Raw genomic sequence first — 23427 nt, forward strand, 5'->3', positions numbered from 1 at the left:
CCAGCTTCTGCTGCCAGTTTCTATTTTTAAAGAGGAACACTGGATTGCAGAGGGAGAAAGAAGGAGCTGAATGTGGTGAGAGTGATTCCCAACTGACTCAATTACTATATAAATGTTACATAACAATGCTTACAATTTGCATGGCACTTTCAAGTGTTCAAAGCACTCTACATGGATAATTTTCTTACACCCCCACCCTAGATGGCTGTGTGTATTACTTCAGCTGTGAAGCACACAGTTCTCTCGCTGTCTTCCCACTGCCATTTCATGCTTTACAACTGCTTTTACATCCCTGACATGTTAAAGCAACGCCCCCCCCCAAAGAAAACCCCGCATACCACAGCTTGCCAACCCCATTGGAAAATTATAATACTGTTGTATTTCAAGCACGCTTACATCATAGCATGATCATGACCACATTAACAAAAGGGGATTTGCTTCTCTGTCACTGATGCTACGCACATTTTCTTGGGAACAAGCACCATTTTGTTCTAGAAAATTAATATTTTTAAAAAGTAAAAAAAAAAAAGAGCACCTGTAACCATGTAAATACCGAGTTGCCCTCCTCTATAATTTAAAAGTAGTAGAAGAAAGAAAGACTACAGTGTTGGCCCTGGTGGACACTTGTGTGCCTCATCATCCATTCCTCTTCGTCTTTCGGGAGGAGTAGGATACAGGGCTTTGGTCCCAAGTACCACCCGTTGAGGACTAAGTGGATAAATCTGATGCTTTCTGGAACACTCCCAAGCAGCTCCATTTATCCAAACCCTTAAACCTAATATAATAGCACTGCCAAAATAAATAAATAAAAATTAAAAAATTGTCCAGTAGCACCTTAAGGTAAAGGGACCCCTGACATTTAAGTCCCGTTGCGAACAACTCTGGGGTTGCGAAGCTCATATCGCTTTACAGGCTGAGGGAGCCGGAGCAGCACATGGAAAAGCCGTTTACCTTCCCTGCCAGAGCAGTACCTATTTATCTACTTACACTTGTGTGCTTTCGGACTGCTAGGTTGGCAGGAGCTGGGACAGAGCAACAGGAGCTCACCCCGCTGCAGGGCCTCAAACCGCCGACCTTCCGATCGGCAAGTCCAAGCGGCACAGTGGTTTAAACCACAGCGCCACCCTCTGTGTGTGCATGCACACTTCTTCAGATACATGAAAGCTTATACCCACAATAAACTTAGTTGGTCTCTAAGGTGCTACTGGAATTTTATTTATTTTGACTGTGTCAGACCAACATAGTTACCTACCTGAATAATAACACTGTGTTCAAGAAAAAGAACAACAACACCCTCATCACATCTGAATTCAGTAATACAAGGGAGGAACCCAACTATCACCTTCCTAATAGAAAAACTGCAGTTTTATCCTAGTAGCAAAACATATGCTGTTCCTCTACTGCTAAATAGTTGTTAATAAGCTCATCCTTTGCCACAGGATATAGATTAAACAAAGCTATCAGTTGATGTTTTGAAAACACTGACTTCAGGAAAGTCCCTATGGCTTTACTCCTAGAGGACAGCCTTGTCAAATTCTATTCAATGTATGTTGCCACCTCCAATCAACCATAGGCAAAAACAGTGTTTGAAAAGCAAAATGCAGGCCTTAATTTTGACAACAGAGGCAGGTGGAGATATTCTATTTTAGGCAGGGAATGGTCCTTGTTCCGGTTTAAAATATATGAAACTCAGCAGAATCCTTGAAAGGCTTTAAAAATATTTTCATCACATGAAATTGCAGCACAATAATCAAGACAAACCTGTCAAGTCTCATGAAAAATGGTTGATAGTCTGCTTTAATCTGAATGGTGCCGTAATTCTATATGTGTGGGCGGCAAGACAAGGAGAAACAAATGCATACTTTAAAAAAAAAGAGGCAATGGAGGAGGACTGGAAAAAATTTAAAGACTATTTGCAAAAATACTATAAGTTGTATGAAACATAAGATGTCGTATGATTTGGAACGTTAGCCCCAGCAATGAAATTTATTATTTATGAAATTGATAATATTTATGAAAGAATCAAAGTTTAAACGTGTAAAAAGGATATTATGTTATATTTTTAGAGTAATTGGAGGATAAGAGATTTAAACCTAAATTGCAATTGAAAATATAAAGAAACACATGAAATAAGGGTATAATTTGCTGACAATTTTATTATCAAGAATGCATTTATGTGGGAGATGTGAGGAAGTCCAATGGAAATTTGAAATAAGTTGTCGAAATGGTTGTGATTTTCTGTTCTTTTTTCTTTTTTTTCTTCTGTTCTGCTTTTTCTTTTCTCTGTAATTTGGAAAAATGTAATAAAAAAAATTATTATAAAAAAATAAAAAAAAATAAAAAAAACACAACTAAAAATCAAGCAAGTCAATAAACATGAGCTATTTTTATGAAATGATTTGTGGAGCAATGTTTACTTTTTATGTTTGTATGTTTCTTTTAGAACCACGAACTTATTTCTAAACAAGGAAATAATGTTTCTTTTTTTATTTCTAATGTTTTACCCATCTACAATTGGAGAAGAAATATGAGTGAAGAAAAACTATTTCTTGAGCACAATATGTACTATATTTTCATTCATCTTCACAATTGCATCAGTTCTTCATTTGTTTATAGATACATCATGAATATTGGTATGCATGAAAATTTATTCAACCACCAGATGCATGGCAGCTTTTCAGTATGCGGTAACAAGAAGAGTGTTACATAAGAGGTCCAGGGACAACACCTTTTTACTGTACATCTTTAGTGGAAACACTGAAATAATTTTACAATTTATGCTGCTCATAAGACTGGTTTAGGAATTTGATTTATTTACATTTACATAGTATCCTTCCTGACCCTTCCATGGGTAAAGCCATGACCTCCAAGATGTGACAGAAAGACATGATAGTTTGTTAAGACACTGTGGCAATATTCACTGAAGTCATGGTCACAAATATGGTGCTTGTGGGCAAGCATGTACCCACAGAGGCCTTCCCTGGTGCCCCCATTTCCTCTACTAAAATAATTATAATCATCAATATGATTAATTGTATTTAACAACCTGTATATACCACTTGATTGCAATAAAACCTCAAGGCATTTTTCACTACAAAAAAGATGTAGTATGTGTGCTAGGCCTACAAAATATTCTCTGGTTTCACATGTGTCCACATGGCCAAAAGGGGTTTCAGCCCTTGTGTAAATTTCTCCAAAGGAATGTATATCCAGGAATGAGAGGAATATATCTGAACTGCCCTTACAGGTATATCTAGGGCTGTGCAACTGCTTTGACCGGATTCTGAATACGAAGACAAGGCAGGCATATATGGGCCAAAGCAGAGGTCCTCTGAGATCAGCTCTTTGCAAAGTGATTTGAAACAAACAGCTTCCAATGCTCTTCAGAGATAAAGTTTTTAAAGTTTAGAGTTTTGGTTTCTCAGTTCAAGTCATGAGAAAACTGTAGATTCTGAACTGAAGTAATGAGAAAACAGAAGTTTTCTGAATATTGCTTTGGATTCAGGGTCTGAAGTGACCCTCCCCACAAGGCAATTTGTAAAGAACAGGGGGCGCAACCTAAAGCAGGCCCAGAACTGAAACAGCGCAGCTCATGCAGCCCAGGTAGATATTTCAAGTCGTAATTAAAAATATGTGAGAAAATATAGGTCTTCCAAAATGCACAGTAGCATTCCTGCATATTATGCACACCATCCCAAAATCTTTGGATGAAGGCATGATTTGAATTTTTTCTAAAGAAACAAATGCACTTGCTATAGATATGCACATTGCCGCCAAATGAAGTGAAAGAAAACAATTCAACAAATTTTCAGTCTAAAGCAAAAGGGAAATACAGTAGGTGTTAAAACCAAATGAAATAACTATTACTTGTTTAGAGTTTAAGCTGTTTTGAAATAGTGTGATATGGCAATAGGAATCTAGAGGGAAATATCAATAGGTATAATCCAGCAATAGGGAATCACAACTAAAAAGAACTAAATGTAAAAGCCTCAGCAACCTGCTGTGGCATGTTTGCAAAGCGCTTTGAGAATAAAATTACTCATATTCACTCAGAACTGGATGTCTCTGTTGATATAGTTCCTGTGAAGGTGTTCGGAATACCATGTTGTGGAATCAGTTTCAGCTGTTGTTGCCCAAAGATGTGGACAAGATCTTTGGAGCAGTATTTCCCCCAACTATGTGTAATCTTGAACCTTGTCCATGGTGACTGATAACAGCTAGTGGGAATGAAGACATCAAAAGATGCTACCTGCTACATTGAAAGAGGTGGCAAAGCAGCCTCTATTTAAACAACCAAACCCCACCCCATTTAATCCAGAGATATTTGATGCCCAGCTGCAAATATTCCCTGTCTGGGGATGGTGCTCAAGATGGTGGTGACAAGTTAGGTACAGATGCTCTTGGAGAAGTTCCCAGCTAACAGGCCTAGGCTGACCTGATGAATGACCTTCAGAAGAGAGACACTACCATCCTGTTGATTATCTTGCCTCTCTCAGAATCTTTTTGACAACATCAAGCATGGTATCTTATTGGACTAACTCGGTGTGATAGGACTGGTGGCAATGATGTTGTTGTTGTTTAGTCGTTTAGTCATGTCCGACTCTTCATGACCCCATGGTCCAGAGCACGCCAGGCACTCCTGTCTTCCACTGCCTCCCGCAGTTTGGTCAAACTCATGCTGGTAGCTTCGAGAACACTATCCAACCATCTCGTCTTCTGTCGTCCCCTTCTCCTTTGGCCCTCCATCTTTCCCAACATCAGGGTCTTTTCCAGGGAGGCAATGATGTTATAATGTAGTAATTCTGCTGCTACCTGCAAGTTCAGTTCCCTAAGGTAGTATTGGGGGACATCTATTTGGCAATTGGTCTGCGGAGCCTGCAGAGATGCATTCTGGTGCATACAAATCCATTGTGTGAGGACATCAGGGGGGTTGGAGTTGGACAATATTAGCATGCTAATGATACCCAGTTGAGTTTCTCCTTAATATCAATCAGAGTCAGGTAATGACATGCAGGTCCTGAAGCAGTGTTTGGTTGCTGTAATGAGCTGGATGAAAGCCAAAAAATCAGACTGTTTTCAGTGGTTCATGGTGCTTTTTGCCAGCTTTGGCTAGTTTGCCAGTTTTGACTGAACCTGTGTAGAGATAGCAATCTGAAGGAATTGCACTGGCCATCAATACACAACCAGTCTGGATTCAAGGTACATTTAAATCTGGATACATTTAAATCTGTAAAACATAATTGTTGAATGAATGAATGAATGAATGTTGCACCACAGAATCAAATCAGGCGAAGCCTATAGTGGTGTGTGCACTTGCACACACACACACACACACACACACACAATGGACAAATGGTGGGCGCGGGAGGTGACAAAACCCTTTAGTCATCATGATTGGGTGCTTATGGGAGCAGTTAGCAAAAATAACTATAAAAATTAATTGTTAAAAATAATGATTAATTAATTTTTGATGTTACCCACCACACTGAGAATTCTGCCTCGCACACATGCTAAGGACTGTGCTGGAATGAGAGCAAGGAGCCTGACAGCACCAGATCAAGAAACACAGTGTGAGTGCTAATTACAAGAGAAAGGTGGGGCAAGGGATCAGGCTTTTGCTTCAGGGCTGTGTCTGGATTAGTGGGTGGCCACATTACCAATATCTTTCGCTCAGATGAGGCGGAGTTTTAAAGAGCCGTGGCTAAACTTAACCAAAGTAATCCCCTCTGCACATTTCCCCACCTTTTGTTAAGTTTAGTTACAAAAGAAAGAATGATCTGACATCAAATGATTGTCATCTTCTGAACTGTTTTAGGCAATAAAGGTACCCAGGAACAGTTACTTTTAATAGCTCATGGAATCAAAGCAATGTACTGAAAGAAGGAAAGGGAAAGAACTCTCATCCTCTAGAATCAGTTTCATTTCGATCGAAAGAACACTTTTGCTCTTATGCTAGCTGCATGGCTAAACAGCTGCATAAGAACAAGAGTATTATTTCATTGAAAATTATGATGTGTGGTACCATCTTCTGGTCTTAATGTGTTGCAGGAAAAAATTGAGGCTGTAACCATAGACAGGAAGATGTTTCTTGAGATATAGCTTCTATATTTATTTTTAAATAAAATATAGTTATAATTATTCCGATTGATGAAACACTTAATACAACCTCGGTGTGAGTCAAATATCACGGTTCTATTGAGTTTACACTTAAGATATATAAAATGGAAATTGAGATCTACATATGTTCTTAAATATCTAAAATTTAACAGTAAAAAATAATGGCATGGTGTGAGCAGATTTAAACCTGTAAAAGATATTGTAATTATAATAGGTTTTTAAAAGAAGCTGCTATGCTTTACTCCTAATATTGATGTTGTATGTTGAACATACTATGCACAATCCATAAAAAATTAGTTATGACTACTGCTCCAATCATATGCACATATCAGCAAGAATGTCCTGTTGAACATCAATCCATATGTCTATGTCATCAACAGCAAGGAAAGACTGCCATTTACCAATGAGAATAGATTTGAATTAAATTTTATCTGTGAGCTGCTTTGAGAGGGGGGAAGTCTTCTGTCTGAAAAAAGAAGGGGGTACAATCATAATTAATTAATTTCTCCTTGGTATTGGGGCAGTGCATCCTGCCCTCCAGAAATTGAGCCAGGAATCCTTGAAGCTTTCCCTTTGGTACATCAGCCCCTAAAGGCATATCAGGCAATACACATAGATAAACTCCCATTATTTCTTCTTCTTTGGCGATCACTCTTAGATGAGTAAGATTGTCTTCCAAAACAGGGTTTTAGCAGTGAGTCCGTAAGTGACTGTGGAGCCCAATTCTGGATCCACACATCCTTCCACAGTGGGGACATAGGTTTCTGGGCAGGAGTTGATCACGGGGAGGGTTTGCCAAGCGTGCATTCCTCTTAGCATATTTCTCCCTTTCATCCTGAGTTTGAGTGTCTTCAAAGCCCATGACACCTTTGGTAAAGCTTGTTCTCCAATTGGAGCGTTCACAGGCCAGTGTTTCCCAGTTGTTGGTGTTTATACTACATTTTTTAAGATTTGCATTGAGAGAGTCTCTAAACCTCTTTTGTTGACCAGCAACATTATGCTTTACATTTTTAAGTTCAGAACAGAGTAGTTGCTTTGGAAGATGATAATCAGGCATCCGCACAACATGACCAGTCCTACAAAGCTGATGTTGAAGAATCATTGCTTCAACACTGGTGATCTTTGCTTCTTCCAGTACACTGATATTAGTTCGCCTGTCTTTCCAAATGATGTATAAACTTTCTCGGAGACACTGTTGATGGAAACTTTTGAGGAGTTGGAGATGGCGTTTATAAGTGGTCCATGTTTCACAAGTGTACAGTACGGATGGTAGTACGATAGCTTTGTAAACAAGCATACATCAGCCCCTCAAGGCATATCAGGCAATGCAAATAGATAAACTCCTATTATTTACTACACAATACAGGCTTTGCTAATGCCATCTTTTCTTGTCCTAAGGAGCTGTGCTCTAGCTTTAGGAATCAGCCTTGTGTGTTCCCCTTAAATATGGAAGGGGTGTTCTTTCAAGCGTTTGCTCCTCCTGAGTGTTGTCTCCTCTCCTGCCTGCTTTTCTCACTCCTTCATGATCCTTCTCCATTTGGATGCCCAATCCCATTTTCTCCACTGAGTGCACAGACACAGTCTCAGTCTCACATACCTCACATGCTCCCCAGAAGGAGCTGGCATGGGCAGTGGAAAGATGGAACAAGCCTGCTGTGGGGAGGAAATGGGCAGGGAACCAAGGGGTACTTGCTGTGGTGATCACACAGGGTCCCCAGACGTTTCACCGTCTATTGATCCCTGTGCCACCACTTTATTTCTCGCTGCCATCACGCAGGCCCTACCGGTACAATACTGAGTCCAGTCAGGGTTAAATTGGAACATAAACTTCTGTTTATTTATTGCAGTTTAACAAGCATGTGGTTTCATAAACGGTATCGGTCAATTACAATCATGGGGTGCCTATCCAAACCTATAACTTCTGCTACCTGCTCTCACTCACTAAACCACCTCTCAGATATTGACTTGTCTTCCTAGCCCCTAACTGTTCCTGACTCAGCTTATTTCGCTACACTAACTCAACCTACCCACAGACTCTATCCCAATTCACTCCCACTCCAACCAACCACCCAACTCCCAACGAACTCCTCCCTTTGCCCCTCCCAGAGCTGGTTTTATAGTCCCTCTGACTCCATCCCCCTGGGTTCTGATTGGGTAACTGGTTTAACTATTTCACCTCCAGCACTCTCATATGTTAACGTCACACTTGCCTCTTCCCTTCCTCATTAGTAGTCTAGTCTCCAATTCTTCCCCCATAGCCTGCTGGTCCCTCTACTGGATCGTTCTGTTCGCATTCTGCATTCTCCCGTGCTTCTCCTCCTCTTGGCTCTGCCAGTCTGTGACACAGTATCTTTCATTGACACCTATAAGATTAAATTAGTCCCAATTTATTTCAAGTCCAGTGTTTTTAACAAAATGCATTTAGTTATTTAAGATATTTGCTATCTGTGCTATATCACAAGATCTGTATTTTAATTTGAAAACATAACCAAAACATAAGGGCAGTTAAAATCCAATTATCATCAATAGTGAATGTACAGAGTTCTCTTGTGAACCAGAAAAGGAAAAAGAAAAGGAGCTGCTGGAGGCGAGAATCAAAGCCAATCTGCTGGAGTTTTCTTCTCAATGTGTTTGTGGTGGACCACCCCAACTCCAGCATTATTTACTTGTTTTGAAGGGGATGTTCTTGCACACCTAAAGTGTCCTGCTTTCTTCACATCTCTTGCTCCATCGACTTTTCACCCCTTTTGTCTATGGTCCCATCATCAGTGGTATGTGGTCCCACTGCCCAAAAACAAATGTGGCCCTTTGAATGGAAAAGGTCCCTGCCTCTACTTTAAATGGAGTAGTTCCCTAACTTGTTTTTTATGATACAAGAGAAAGAATCTTGAAGTCTCTCTCCTAGTATTGTGGTTTGTTATTTGCCACAAATGACCTTTCTCTTTGGTCTTCTATCTTCTTCAAGTGCATGGACCATCTTAATTACAGTTCTTCACCATTGAAAAATTCTCTTTTTTTCTATCATCTGCATTTGAAATGCAAATGCGAGAGAGCAGGAGAAGGTGGACAATACTTTGGCATTCTGAGAGGCACAATATTCATAGAATGTAAAAGTGAAAGAAACTCTAGCTCCATTTCCTGTGATGTCAGGTTATATTTTTAGAAGGAAAGATGGTAAATACATGGATCCAGACTTTGAGGAGATTATTTATGTTTCTATCTACTAGGTGCAGAAGGTAAAAACGAATCATAAAAGTTCACATGAATTACAAGCAGTGTCTTTTTTGTTTTTGTTTAAGCAAACTGGCTTCTTTTGCTACTTACAAATTCCACTTTTATCCTGTCTCTGAATATGAATCACATTCATTTTGGATTATTTAATTTAACTTCCTTTCCAGGCGAACTGGCTTTATTAAATGTCTGCCATGGATGGGCAAACAAAGTTTGTGTAGACTACAAATATCTTATGATTAGCCTGGTCGAATATATTGCACTAGTAAGGTGTACAAATTATGCCTAACAGTATAAGTTAAGCCTGGTAAATCAGTGGGGAACAACAAGGAATGCAAACATATAAAAATCCAAAAGTCATTTGAGAAAACTCTTTGTGCCTGTAGTAGGAGCCAGGGACACAGATAGGAGATGATGCACAGATCTGCTATGAATAATAAGTCACAACTTTATTCGCAACATTTCCATGTAGTTTTGGAAACAAAGATAGGTCAACCATCTGATTGCTAAGACACAACTTGCACAGAAGAGTTGAGGGAAGCATGATCAATTTGATCACACTGGGTGCAGAGCCTCAGGGGTGCCTCAGGGGCATACAGCTATGGAGTAGATTGGAAGGTGAGGGGCAGGGGATGCCAAATTTGGGTGTTGCATAGGACACCACTGAAAGTTGACTGGTGGATAAACTTAGGAAGAAGATTGGTAGTGGTCAGAGCAGACATTTGGGATGCAGCAATGCACCATGCAGGTTGCAAGACTGGTTTAAAGTGAACATTTGGTTCAGTGTTAGGTAAAACTTGTTTACAGTATTATCTATAAATGTCTACTCAGCAGGAAGTCCCATTGAGTTCAGATGGGCCGTACTGCTAGGTGAGTGGGTGTAGGATTTTAGCCTAAGGCTGAAATAAAAATCTAAGCAGATTTTGTTTTCAAGGGAACATAACATCCAACACAATCTGTTCTGCTTCTTGAAATTTTGCCTTGAAATGTAGGCAAGTGGTAGAAGGTGAAGAGATAAGGATAGCTTGGGCTCACAACCTGTAGCACTGGTGACATATTTAGAGAAGGAGATGAGAACAAGCACTTACCAGAGCAGAGGAATTGATTAATTAGCAAAATAAAAGGAAAAAGAGAAGACCTCAGGGCTCAGAAGTAGAACCCAGCTGTTCTGCCTAGCACAGCAATTTCCTAACAAAGCATACCTGAATAAGAATGATCAAATGTGTGGTTTTTTCCCCTTTCTGCTGGTGCCTTCACTGGAGTCAGAGACAAGGCAGTGAGTAATGTATGAAGCCATTTGAATTAAGCCAAGGGGTTTTAAAGACTGTAGTCATGTGCTTTACTGGTCGGTTTTCCTGGTTTCAGAGTAGACTTCCATTAGCCTGTGGACTAAATTAAGCTTATAAAATGAAGAAGACAATTGCCTTTTTATAACTGAGGTAGTGATGCTGCTCTTCATAATCACATATACCAAACCTGAAATGGTGGAGTCATTAAGGCATAATGTGTCATGATTAGCAATTTAATTGTTTCCCAAAGACATTACTTTTCTCTTCAGTTTTCTAACTTTTTTTCTCCGGCTACTTAATATGTCCTAATGATTTTCATTATGTTCAAGTAGGCTTAAGTGCATATTAATTTGTGCATGCAGACTATGTTTCAGTTTCAAATAGCTGAATAGCTGTTGTGGTGGCTGAAACCCTAGAATGCCGTGAGAGCAATTTGGGGGGAAATGAGGGCTTTGGGGCTGAGTGGTGGGGTCCCTGAATCTGCCCTCATTTCGCCATTCCCCTGTGGACGAAGAGCCAAAGCAGGCATGAGTTTTCATTAAACATGTACTTGCTAGTTTGTGGGCAGTTTATTTCTGAGTCTAACAAAGTGGGCCAAATATGAATGCAAAATTTGTTTCTTTCCCCAGTTTAACTCCCTGCATTCTGCTGTTTTAAGATTCTCCACCACTACCTAAAAGCCTTTCTCGTTTTCAGTATCAGAGGTGATCTGGGAAGAGGGTCTTTAAAAGGTAAGTACAGTGGCACCTCTGGATACGAACTTAATTCATTCCGGAGGCCCATTCTTAACCTGAAACTGTTCTTAACCTGAGATACCATTTTAGCTAATGGAGCCTCTTGTTGCCACCGCACCACTGGCACATGATTTCTCTTCTCATCCTGAGGTAAAGTTCTTAAGTCGAGGTACTACTTCCAGGTTAGTGGAGTCTGTAACCCAAAGTGTTTGTAACCCGAGGTGTTTGTTACCCGAGGTACCACTGTATGTCTCCTCCTCTTCAAACACTTTAGAGTGAAAGAACTGTAACACAGGAAAAAGGAGAAAGATGCACAGTAGTATCTGTGCACCAAGTTACTGAATATTCCCCTTCTAGGGATGAGAGGGGTATTTTGCTCCACAAACCACAACGTGGCAAGATTTTTGAATGACGCCATGAAATTATGTCACCATAGGTAGGTCCTAAGAACCATTTTTGTACCTCACAATGTCTAGACAGTTTTATCCTAAAGTATCACCTACTATGTTTTGTTAACTGTGTTGTGTGCTGATCCATGTATACGATGCCCTTTGTCTCTGCCAATAAATGGTATTGATTGATTGCCACAACCCAACCCCCAGGCTATTCTCCCATGCCATCCTCAAATCATCCCAGGACCCTGTGTTAATGTTGCATAAACCTTGGAAACAAGTCCCCAACAAAAATGGCTGTGTATTTTGTAACAGAATATAATGGGGGAAGGCCCCTCATTACCGGCTTCCAGAAATGGAAGAAAATGCACCACCTGATTTATTTGGAGCCAGCTCACTGCATTAGCCTGTATTTTGGAAATTCTGCCCTGCCTCAGAGCCCTCAGACATCCACTCTGGAAAAGCGGGAGCCATATGGAAAAGTCAGGGAGGGAAAGAGAAATCAGTAAATATTGACTCCTTCCCTTTTCCAGTGTGAGCATTTGTGGAACGGTAATCTGGATTCAACTCAATGGATAAAATCATACTATTACCCCCCTGGTCTCTAAAGAAAAGCTGACATAAAGGTAAAGCAACAGGGGAAAAAGATGTCAGCTTTCTCTTCCCTTTTACCACTCCTTTACTTATCTGATCCTTCCATCTAGTTCATAAACTCGTGTTTTTTTGTTTCTTCAGTCCCGCTGCTCCCATTAGTTAGATTAAACAGAAAATAAACTTAAACCACCAGGGTGTTAGGGCAGCATACCAGAGAGAATAGGCAAAAGTTTTCAAATGTTATGGATTAAAAAGAAAAACCCTACAGAGGTTTATAAAAATATGTGGCTAGTATGGAGACATTTCTACCCACCTTTATAATACAAAGTTCCAAAATGAAACAATAAAATTAGTCAGCTATAGATTCAGGAGAGATAAAAGAAAATACTTCTTTGCACAATGTGGTATGCCAGGATGTGTGGTGGGTGTTCTCAGAGGGGCATTTGTATTTAATTCAGCTTGGTTATGTTTTAACTTGCTAAATTTAATTGTCTGTACTTGCAAAGTTATTTTAATTTAAAGCTCAGTGCCAGACAAAGATGACATTTTGTTGCCTGAAGGAGAGCCCCAATGGCACCTAGGGGACCAACACTTTAAAAAGTCTGTGGCACCATTTTGACACCATATCCCGCCTTCATCTATTCTCACTTCAGGTGCTGCCTGAAGCAGGCCATTTCATCTCTGGTCAAGCCCTGTTTAAACACCGAACTACAAAGTTCTGATTACATTAGAATTCTGCTATGAAAATTTCCAGTCTGAAAGGTTGGGTTGAAGGAGCAAAAAATTCAAGCTCTTTTTTCCCCTTTCCCATGTGTGTGTGTTTTAGCCCACTGTTTTCCCACCCCATCTGCACTTTTAGTTTTTAAATGGGCTTTCCCCCTAGGCATTCCAAGCCAATGAGCGATCACACAGCCAGTGTGATGATCTCATGTAGTTATGCAATCAATCAGATTTGGATGTGATTGGTTAATTGGAAATCTAACACATTGAATTATAATAGTTCTTTGCAATAGTTCTGTTCTGAGAATTTTTATTGATACAGTCAATGCCAAATGCATTAATGTTGTTGCATGTCACCCCAATTTCTGAGCCATGTGAGATTCAAGGGGTTCCAGTTGCTTACCCAGGGTTTGCGCCTCCTTTGGAGTGAGATACAATGGGACGGTGGTGTCTTCAGGACATATAATTCTTTACATATATACAGTGGTACCTCGGGTTAAGAACTTAATTCGTTCTGGAGGTCCGTTCTTAACCTGAAACTGTTCTTAACGTGAAGCACCACTTTAGCTAATGGGGCCTCCTGCTATCGCTGCACCGCCGCTGCACAATTTCTGTTCTCATCCTGAAGCAAAGTTCTTAACCCGATGTAATATTTCTGGGTTAGCAGAGTCTGTAACCTGAAGCGTATGTAACCTGAAGCGTATGTAACCTGAGGTACCACTGTGTATACAATCTGAGCTATTGATGGAGGGGTCCACGGCATTAACACCCAAAGAGGGCCTTGCTTCCGCCATAGCCACAGCCTTGGATTCAAACAGAAATCATACGATTCTCTCATCACCCCGCTCTCTGTGGCTTCGCAGCCTGCTGCTTTTATACTTCTAGCTTCTAGCTCGCATCTCTCAACTCTCAACTCTGGCCTTTGTCTTTCTACTAGACAGTTGCAGGGGGCTCCCATTTGCCATCTGGTACAGATCCACTTTCTTCATTCCCTCAATGGCCTGTAACCTAGGCTATTACCTCACCAGGAATCTCACCTGGCTTATATTTTAACACTTCTTGGATCAAAGGGCTAGAAGGATCTCTGCATACAGCATTCCCCACCCCCTCCCCCCATTACAATATAGACTAATTAGCATTGTGTGTTCAACATATGTTATAAGATGTGCATACCTGTCCACTGCATGTGTTGGCTGAACATGCACTCTTTTTAAAAAATGAAACTTTCATGTGAAACCGAGACTTAGATCAGATGTGTGTACAGTGGTACCTCGGGTTAAGTACTTAATTTGTTCCAGAGGTCCGTTCTTAACCTGAAACTGTTCTTAACCTGAAGCACCACTTTAGCTAATGGGGCCTCCTGCTGCCACCGCGCTGCCGGAGCACGATTTCTGTTCTTATCTTGAAGCAAAGTTCTTAACCCGAGGTAATTTTTCTGGGTTAGCGGAGTCTGTAATCTGAAGCGTATGTAACCCGAGGTACCACTGTATAGCTTTTCTCCATATACCTAATGAAGAACTTTTTACACCAAGAAGTATGAAAATATTGGTTTATTACACAGAAATGAAAGAGATGTAGTATACAGTGGCTGCTTCAGGCAGCAAGGTTATAAATACTCAGGCAGCAAATAATCATTCAGCACATATACATATCTTAATTCTATAGAGTAAAAGTCCCTAACTACCCAAAAGCCTGGAGAGTAAGTGTAGAACTTGCCACAGTACTCACACTAAAAGAAAAGGAGAAGAAAGGTGAGGGAATGGGGCATTTCTGATCATGGAGGAAGCAGAGTTAAGCTCTCTTCTTCAAAATCCTAGGGCAGCAAGGAAGCAGAGTCCCTCACGCTTCAGGTTACATATGCTTCAGGCTACAGACTTCGCTAACCCAGAAATAGTACCTCGAGTTAAGAACTTTGCTTCAGGATGAGAACAGAAATCATGCAGCGGCAGGGCAGCAGCAGGAGGAGGCCGCATTAGCTAAAGAGGTGTTTCAGGTTAAGAACAGTTTCAGGTTAAGAATGGACCTCCGGAACGCATTACGTAAGTACTTAACCCGAGGTACCACTGTATTTTGACTCTTAACTTCTATGGAGAAGGGAAGGACCTTCCTTAACTTAACTTTGAACTGTTGTTCCTTCTAGTGTCCTTTTGTGTTTTGTGAGATAAGTTTGAAGAACACAGCCCTAATCTTGGGAAGACCACACCTTTAGTTGAGTCAAAAGTTTACCTTAAAAGAGGTATTCATTCTCTGCTTGGAGACTGGTTCCTGCTGACAGGAGGTTGATAACTACAGCTTTCTGGCAAATGCAAGGATTAGTGGTCTGATCTTTTCTGCAACTATTAAGGTCAGGGTGCTAACTGTTCTTTCCAGGTCATGTAGGAAATAGGCATTTGTACCAGGGTCACAGATGGATCATGAAGGGTATATTTTATATTAACTTTATGCCAGCTGCACCAGTGCCGTGATCCACAGAAATAAACCTTGTAAAAGTTCCAGACTAGCACCCATTGTCACACAAACTAGAATTGGATTTTGCATTAAGAAAATGTAATTTTTCTGGTGACCTGTATGAGATGAATTTAGTATCATGAGCTCTGGCTAATATTTGTTTTGACATGCTGAGTTTTCAGACGTTTGTCTTTAAGCAGATTCATAATCTATCTGAGGGCTCATTCGTTACATAGTTTTATGCTATTATATTCATATATTTTCATTTCTACTAATGTCAACATGGTTAATGCAGTTTGTACTAGTTAAATTAAAATGAGTACAATTTTTAAACAGTTGGTCACAGTTAGTTCTTATTGAAATTTATGAAGGTTGAACACTTAATTATGTACTTTATTTCCATGAGAGTTGGACATGATTTTCACTTGACTGCACTCATTCTCTTTTAGCTTTAGTCATCTTACTTAAACAAACAGAATTATTTTAACAGAGTGACATTTTAAATATATAATCCAGTATAAATAGTACGGTTACATAGTATAGTAATATAGAGTGGGAAAAATTGCTACCACTAAAACATACTAGGGGTTTGCACCAACCACAAGATTCTGTGTGGACCCCACTTAGGAAGAGAATGAGATTAGGTTCAAAGCACTTCTGAGGATGTCAGATTCAGATCAGGATACAAATCTGAATCATAATTCAGAAAAATAAAGTTTTGTGCCTCTATTTAAAAATGATTTTCTTCCCCCTCCCCCTTTGACAGAATTGGATGAAATTTATAGATGTGCTAGCTTCTCTTGTGTAGAAAATATTTACCAAATTACAAACAAATGGAAGCTGCAGTTTTTGTGTCGAGAACCTTGCATGGCAGCCCCTCTGGAGGGGATGAATCTTGTCAAATTTCAGGAAGAGGGGCAAAGCAGGGTCCGCCCCCCGCCCCACAGTCGGTATGGTTAAAAATGATTCACTTAATCTCCTTTCTTTAGTCTTGTACAGTCATACCTCTGGTTGAAGTAGCTTCGGGATAAGTATTTTCGGGTTGCGCGCTGCGGCGACCTGGAAGTAACGGAGCACATTACTTCTGGGTTTTGCCGCTCGCTCATGCGCAGATGGTCAAAATGATGTCACGCGCATGCGCAGAAGCGGCAAATCGCGACCCACGCATGCGCAGACGCGGGTTGCATTTGCTTTTGGATGCGAACGGGGCTCCAGAATGGATCCTGTTCGCATCCAGAGGTACCACTGTATTGTGTTCAATTGGCACCAAACATCAGAGAAACTGTTCAGCTTTCTAAGGAAGTGTAAGTATCAAAATTTGCAAAGGGCACTGAACAAGCAAGCAAAATGTGTTAGACAAGCCATGGATCAGCTTTGGTTCTTGATTTGGGATTTGTCTAAATCTTTGTAGTGATAGTCCACTGGACTGGCTATTATGAGAAGGCAGCCCGGACAGCTCTTTGCAACCTTATGGATGTGTTAGTGTTGCCAGGTCAGGTAGTGTCTGCAGCAATAATAAAAACACAGGAAGAACAGGGATTCATCTATCCACCTGTTTTCATTACTACAGTACATTATGCCTGTGGTGCAGACAGCACTATGGTAAATTATGTTAGTCCTTCACCATACTGCTTTAGTACTTCGGTACTGCTACAGGGTAAAGTCATATTATCTCCTTACAGACCAGAAAAGGCTGTGTTCTCTCACATATTGTGAGGAAGTGAAAAGATGATACATTATTTGGTATGTTGTCTTCAGTAAGCATTGGGGGAGGGGGAGGTATGCAAACGCTGATGTGTTTTGATATTTTCCTGCACAGTGAATCCTCCAGCCAAATGACTACTCTATTCCAGCTCAAGGGATTTCAATCATGGTAATACTAATTACTTAGGGGTTTCATATCATGGCACTAGGGCAGGGACACTCCCCCTCCCCGAAAGAATACTGCGCTGATCACAACCCACAAGAAGCATAATGCAAGATGGACAGATACTGCAGCAGTTGTTCTGTGTCCCTTCTTACCATAGCTAATGGGTCGAAGACATTCCCGTGTACAGGAAAATACCAGAGATCAGAAGTTGTTTTTTTCAAACTTCTGTAAATGTAGCTCTCATTTGCATCGTTTAGTTAGCTAAATGTCACTTTTTAAATATGAATGTATTAAATGTCAGCAAAGCTGGATCATTTGAATACTTATTTTCTCTCCCTATTATTTTCTTAGCGTCTTCCAATTATTAAGGGCATTTCAACTGTTGATTGCTTGTTTTTCTTGATTGGGACCTTTGTCTGTTTAATTATGTTTTAAAGAAATTAAATTCAAATTCAGTCAGGCTCAGAAGTCATCCTTAATGCTGCCTGTATTTTGTCTTTCTTTCTTTCCTTGCATACAACAAGAATACACACAATGGAGCGTTATTGAGAAAGCACAGTGCAGACCCCCACAGAGAGGCAATTTATCTTGTGCTATAGATGATCCCGCCTCGTGTCCACAGTGCACTTGGTCTCAATATGCTTTCACGTTAGCATGCCTCATCAGAAGCCTACGACGAGAGAGCCAATTAATTGCAACTACGATTGTCGCTATCAAATTATCAATCTTGTGAGAAATCTGATTTTCTAATTAATCTGGGAGCATATGTGCATTAATCTGTCTGCTACTTCTGCTCTCTAATGAGACAGATACTTATAATGCTTTCTTAAGAAATAATAATAAACTGACTGGCTGTGCATGACACTGTAGGCTAATTAATAAAATAGTGGCAGCTCTTCAATTTCCCTGGGCTGAATATCTTACATCTTTAACATATTATTTACCATTTGTAGCTTTAGATCTGCATCGCAGGAATGCGGTTGATAGTGTAAATTTGGCAATTAGCACTCTTGAAGTGAAATGAGAAGGTGCAACTGGTGCTGCTTGGGAAAATATTCTCACGCTACTCTGCAAATGTAATGCAATGCAAGAGCAAATGGTCTGTTAATACTGACATCTAGTGGCATATGGGTCCTCTGTCTATAATGAAGGACCAAGTATGATGTGATCCTAGAAGGCTTTTCTGGGTGGGGGAAATCAATGTGGGTTCTAGAAGAATGGTAGGGATTTGTGGTTGATATAGATTAGTTCAGGCTACTGAAACTGGATGTGGAAGAGAAATTTAAGGAAAAAGACAGAAGCATGCCCAAAGGGGATTTTATGAGCCTTCCGTCACCAACTGCAACATCTATCTGTATAGTAACCTTGTTTCCCTTGATAGCTCTTGGTTGTGGGGTTGTTTGTTTTTTAAATATTCCTTAGTACAGATTGCATGTAAAAAGAACCAACAAGGTGAGGGATCAAATCTGATTCCAGAAACCAGATTTTAAAAGGGCATTGTAATAGTTCCAGATGGTAAGATAAAGGGAGAATGAACAAAAACACTTTCCAGAAATCCTTAACAAACTACTGGATAAAGAAAAGCTTGGAACTTATGGTGCCCAAATAAATGAAAGGATAATACAATGGTACCTCAGTTTAAGAACAGTCTGGTTTAAGAACGATTTGGTTTACAAACTCCACAAAACCGGAAATAGTGTCCCGGTTTGAGAACTTTACCTCAGTCTAAGAATGGAATCCGAATGGTGGAAGGGCACCGGCAGCGGGAGGCCTCATTAGGGAAAGCGTGCCTCTGTTTAAGAACAGTTTTGGTTTAAGAACAGACTTCCGGAACGGATTAAGTTCATAAACCAAGGTACCACTGTAGATGGTTATTCTCAGGAACCACATTGAGGTCTCCACAGGCAGAAGGACTAGAGCAGACTCAGGGCCCAAGTCCCAGGTCCCAGGAACTGAGAAAATGACTGGCAGGAGCAGAGACAAAAGAGACCCAGTTGTCTGGCTTCAAGATAAAATTCATCCTCAGGTGCCAGGTTCTGCAATGGAACAAAGCAGGTTTTGCAGGATCCAAAGGCCACAAATACCTCTTTCTTAGGTAAGGTGGGGGACAGGGTGGTGGCCGAGCAGTTACAGGAATTCCTAGAGCATATGAATTTCTTTGACATCTGATGGGAGGGCGTTCCACAGGGGAGCGCCACTACCGAGAAGGCCCTCTGCTATGGTATCGTCCTGGACTGGCTCTGTGGGATGGGCACTGGGACACTGTTTTGCAGTGGTTCCACTCCTATCTAGAGGGTCTTGTCCAGAGAGTTGTTCTGGGATAATGTGTTTCTTGCCTCCAGTGCTGTTTATATGAAGCCACTGTGTTTGGTCATTGGGAGTTTGGAGACAAAGTGTCACCAATATGCTGATGACTACTTCCCCATAACATTTGAATCAGGGGAGGTTGTTCATGATCTGGGCCATTGTGCAATGCAGTGCAGTATGGGACTGGATGGGGGCCAATAAACTGAGCTTGAACTCTGGGAAGAAGGAAGCACTGCAGGTTAGTGGTTCCTGTGTCTGGGAGAATAGTGACTTGCCTGTTATGGTTGGGATTGGGATTGGTACTCTTGGATTCACCTTTGTCAGGTGTCCTCAAGAGACAGGAGTGCTGTTTGACAGTTATGGCTGGTATGTAAACTAATACCGTTTGTGTATTTAAATGTGTATTTTGATTTGTTTAAGCTATGGAGAACTATGACACATTAGAAAGTGCAAATCCATTTGATAGCTAAACTCTAATCTGCCCATTAGTCCAAGTTTCAGATCATTTTCTATACGAATTTGCAAAGGTTAAACATCCCTCAATACCAGTCGGTTCAATAGGGCTTGCACAGGAGACCATCATATTGACCAAATCTTTGTGCATTTAACCTAATTACTAGATGCTGCTTTCTATTGCACCATATATATTTTATCCACCATGACTTATTAAACTGCACTTCTAAGTTAATGGAAAGTGTGTATCAGCATTAAACAGATCCCACATAAATAAAAATCTAGAACTGATGCTATACTGATATTTTCATACACACTTGATCACTTGATAGGCAAACCTACCCCTTTTCTGATTTAATCATTATCAAAAGTGATGTTGAAGAACCACAATGCTTCCTTTAGTTTCACTGTTCTGCACTTTGCATGTCGATTCTGCCTTTTAAAAGAGTCCATTGGAATATTGAGAACAAACAAAATTCATTTGCAAAAAAACAAATACAAAAAGGAAATAAAGCATTATAAATTGCTAGCATCCTTCACAAAATATGAAGAATATATAACATTGTATTATCAAGAACTTGGAGGGACTGGGTGAATGGTTACGTATGCAAATCTCAGAGAATGAATTAATTCCTTTTGTAAATTTTAAGATAATTAGTTTAGAATCCTGATTGAGACCTGGAGTAAAATTCAGTCATGTTGGTATGTTATTAGAGATGATTGACATTAAGCTGAACATAAAGGATATTAGCCTCATTTAATCATCATTATTTGCAGAAGCTTTTGTTTGTCTTCAAGCCTAGGATATAAAAAATGCATGGCATTTGGGCGAAATAGGTATGTAGTGGGAACCTTGCCAATGAGCCAAATTAATGTGGACATTCTATTCTGCATACTTACCTTCTTCTAATACCTAAGGCCAGGCTGGTTCTTTCCTGTTTATCTACATTGTAGGTAATGAGCAGAATGACATTCATAGAGTATAACAACCTCTGAAGTAACTGTACGCACTACAAAGAAACACGAGGTGATTTCCCAAGGTGATTTTTGTAGATAGTGTTAATGACAGCAATGCCAATGACTGTCTTAAAAGGAAAATAAATAAATATATATGTGTGTGTGTGTTGTGACCTTTATATACATTGTGTTGTGGAAATTACTTACTCCCAAGTAATTGTAACAAACAACTATTAGTTCGTATGACTGTGAACTCTCACACATAAGATTGAACTGCAGGCAGTAAGAGGAAACTTGACACTGAATTTCTCATTCAGCAAAGTACCATTATGAAATAGCTTAATGGCTAAATTTCAGTAGAATTCAAAAAATCACAGCACCCTGTTGGGACCATGGAACACATACTTTCCCCCCCCCCCAAAGAAAAAGAAGTATTATGTCATATAACTATCAAGTCAAAACAATGTATAAAGAAACAAAATTTTGACTGACACCTGGGTTGCTATTTAGGTTAGAAAACCGGTTTTGTCACTCACATTTTGCACAATGTGGCCCATGCAAACAGGCCACATTGTAGACCCATCGTTTTTTTAAATTGGTTATGAGCGGCTAAAGCAAGTAGGGGATGGTACTTATATGCTTTGGCTCCAGAGTAGAATTATAGATTAATTATTTGGAGCAGAGTGCCTGCCTTTAAAGTAAAGGTAAAGGGACCCCTGATCGTTAGGTCCAGTCGTGGCCGACTCTGGGGTTGCGGCGCTCATCTTGCTTTATTGCCCGAGGGAGCTGGCGTACAGCTTCCAGGTCATGTGGCCAGCATGACTAAGCCGCTTCTGGCGAACCAGAGCAGCACACAGTAACGGTGTTTACCTTACCGCCAGAGTAACCTATTTATCTACTTGCACTTTGACGTGCTTTCGAACTGCTAGGTTGGCAGGAGCAGGGACCGAGCAACGGGAGCTCACCCCGTCGCGGGGCTTCAAACCGCCGACCTTCTGATTAGCAAGCCCTAGGCTCTGTGGTTTAACCCACAGCACCACCCACATCCCTCTCTGCCTTTAGTTCCCATCATTATTGCATTTCAGATGTAAGCTTCAAATAGTGTTTTCCTTAGATTTTTCTACATGTACTCAAGCCAATGCATAAGTGTTAAATGGAAGAGTCAAAATACCTCTTAATGTGAATTCCTATATATCAGAGGTGAGGCAACTCATGGGCCTAATTACTGTATATACTCGAGCATAAACTGACCCGAATATAAGCCAAGGCACCTAATCTTACCACAAAAAAGCTGGGAAAACTTATTGACTCGAGTATAAGCCGGTTCACCACACCAGAGGCTAGTGGCAGCAGCGACGGAGGAAGAACAAGCAGCCCAAAAAGGCTGCTTTTGGGCTGCTCGTTCCTCCTCCGCTGCCACCGACAGTGGCAAAGGCGGCGGAGGAGGAAGGAGCAGCCCAAAAGGACCCTCACTCAAGTATAAGCTGAGGGGGGCTTTTTCAGCATTAAAAATGTGCTGAAAAAGTCGGCTTATACTCGAGTATATACGGTAGGTCCTTCATCTGCCCTACATCTTAGGTCATATATGACATAAAGTGTGTGGCAAGTAAATCTGAAGTTTGTGGGGAAGGGGCCTCAGTGCTATCTAGACACAGACAATCAGCTCATTGTTGGGAATGACATCCAGAGGTTTGGACTTCCCCAGTGCAGACAGTCAGCTATTCGTTGGTGCAAGGGATGTGCTACTGTACATATGCTTCTCAGCCCTTGTAGTTTGATTACAAACCATGCAAGCAAAATGGGTCACCTGTTTTCATTGTGACATCAAGTGTTTGACAAGTGGGAGGCCCCACCCACCTGTCAATTTTGGCCTGTGTGTGTTTTAGTTAAAGATCTGGCCTGCTTGACATTGTACCCTCGATGTACACGGAGTGTAAAATGATAGCATATGTTAGCTCCCATTGCTCAGATTGTTCAGTAATATGGCTTTTATAAAAAAATAAAAACATTATGGAAAATGAGTTCAGCCGAACACATACGGAACATAAGCAGGATTTGATGTGTGAATAATCAAAACTCATTCAGTGTTCTTTTTCTTACACTTCTCAGCATCTTGAAAACCTAGACATAAAATTTAGTCCAATGAAGTGAAAGACAGCAAGATGGATTAGTTCACTTCCTGGGTTTTCCCTTTACGTGGGTGACTTGTATGAAAAGTACTTGTAAGGGTCAGGCAAAATCTGGCTTTCCATATTTCTCATAGAATCCAGTAGTTCATTAGATTCAGCTGGGAAGTCTGATGTGATGAACTAGTC

At 40.5% G+C, this 23427-nt stretch overlaps 1 long non-coding RNA gene across 1 annotated transcript in view; it reads right to left on the reverse strand.

Annotated features, from left to right (window-relative positions):
• Positions 1 to 7927: 7927 nt before the first annotated feature.
• The window catches only part of LOC309527826, a 96116-nt gene continuing 80616 nt past the window's right edge, over positions 7928 to 23427 (reverse strand). The window contains exon 2 of the long non-coding RNA XR_014217384.1: positions 7928 to 8086. This is a non-coding gene — a long non-coding RNA (uncharacterized lncRNA). The remainder of the gene's footprint in view (positions 8087 to 23427) is intronic.

Source organism: Podarcis vaucheri (assembly GCF_965113315.1).
Source record: "Podarcis vaucheri genome assembly, chromosome: 2".
Lineage (NCBI taxonomy): Eukaryota > Metazoa > Chordata > Lepidosauria > Squamata > Lacertidae > Podarcis > Podarcis vaucheri.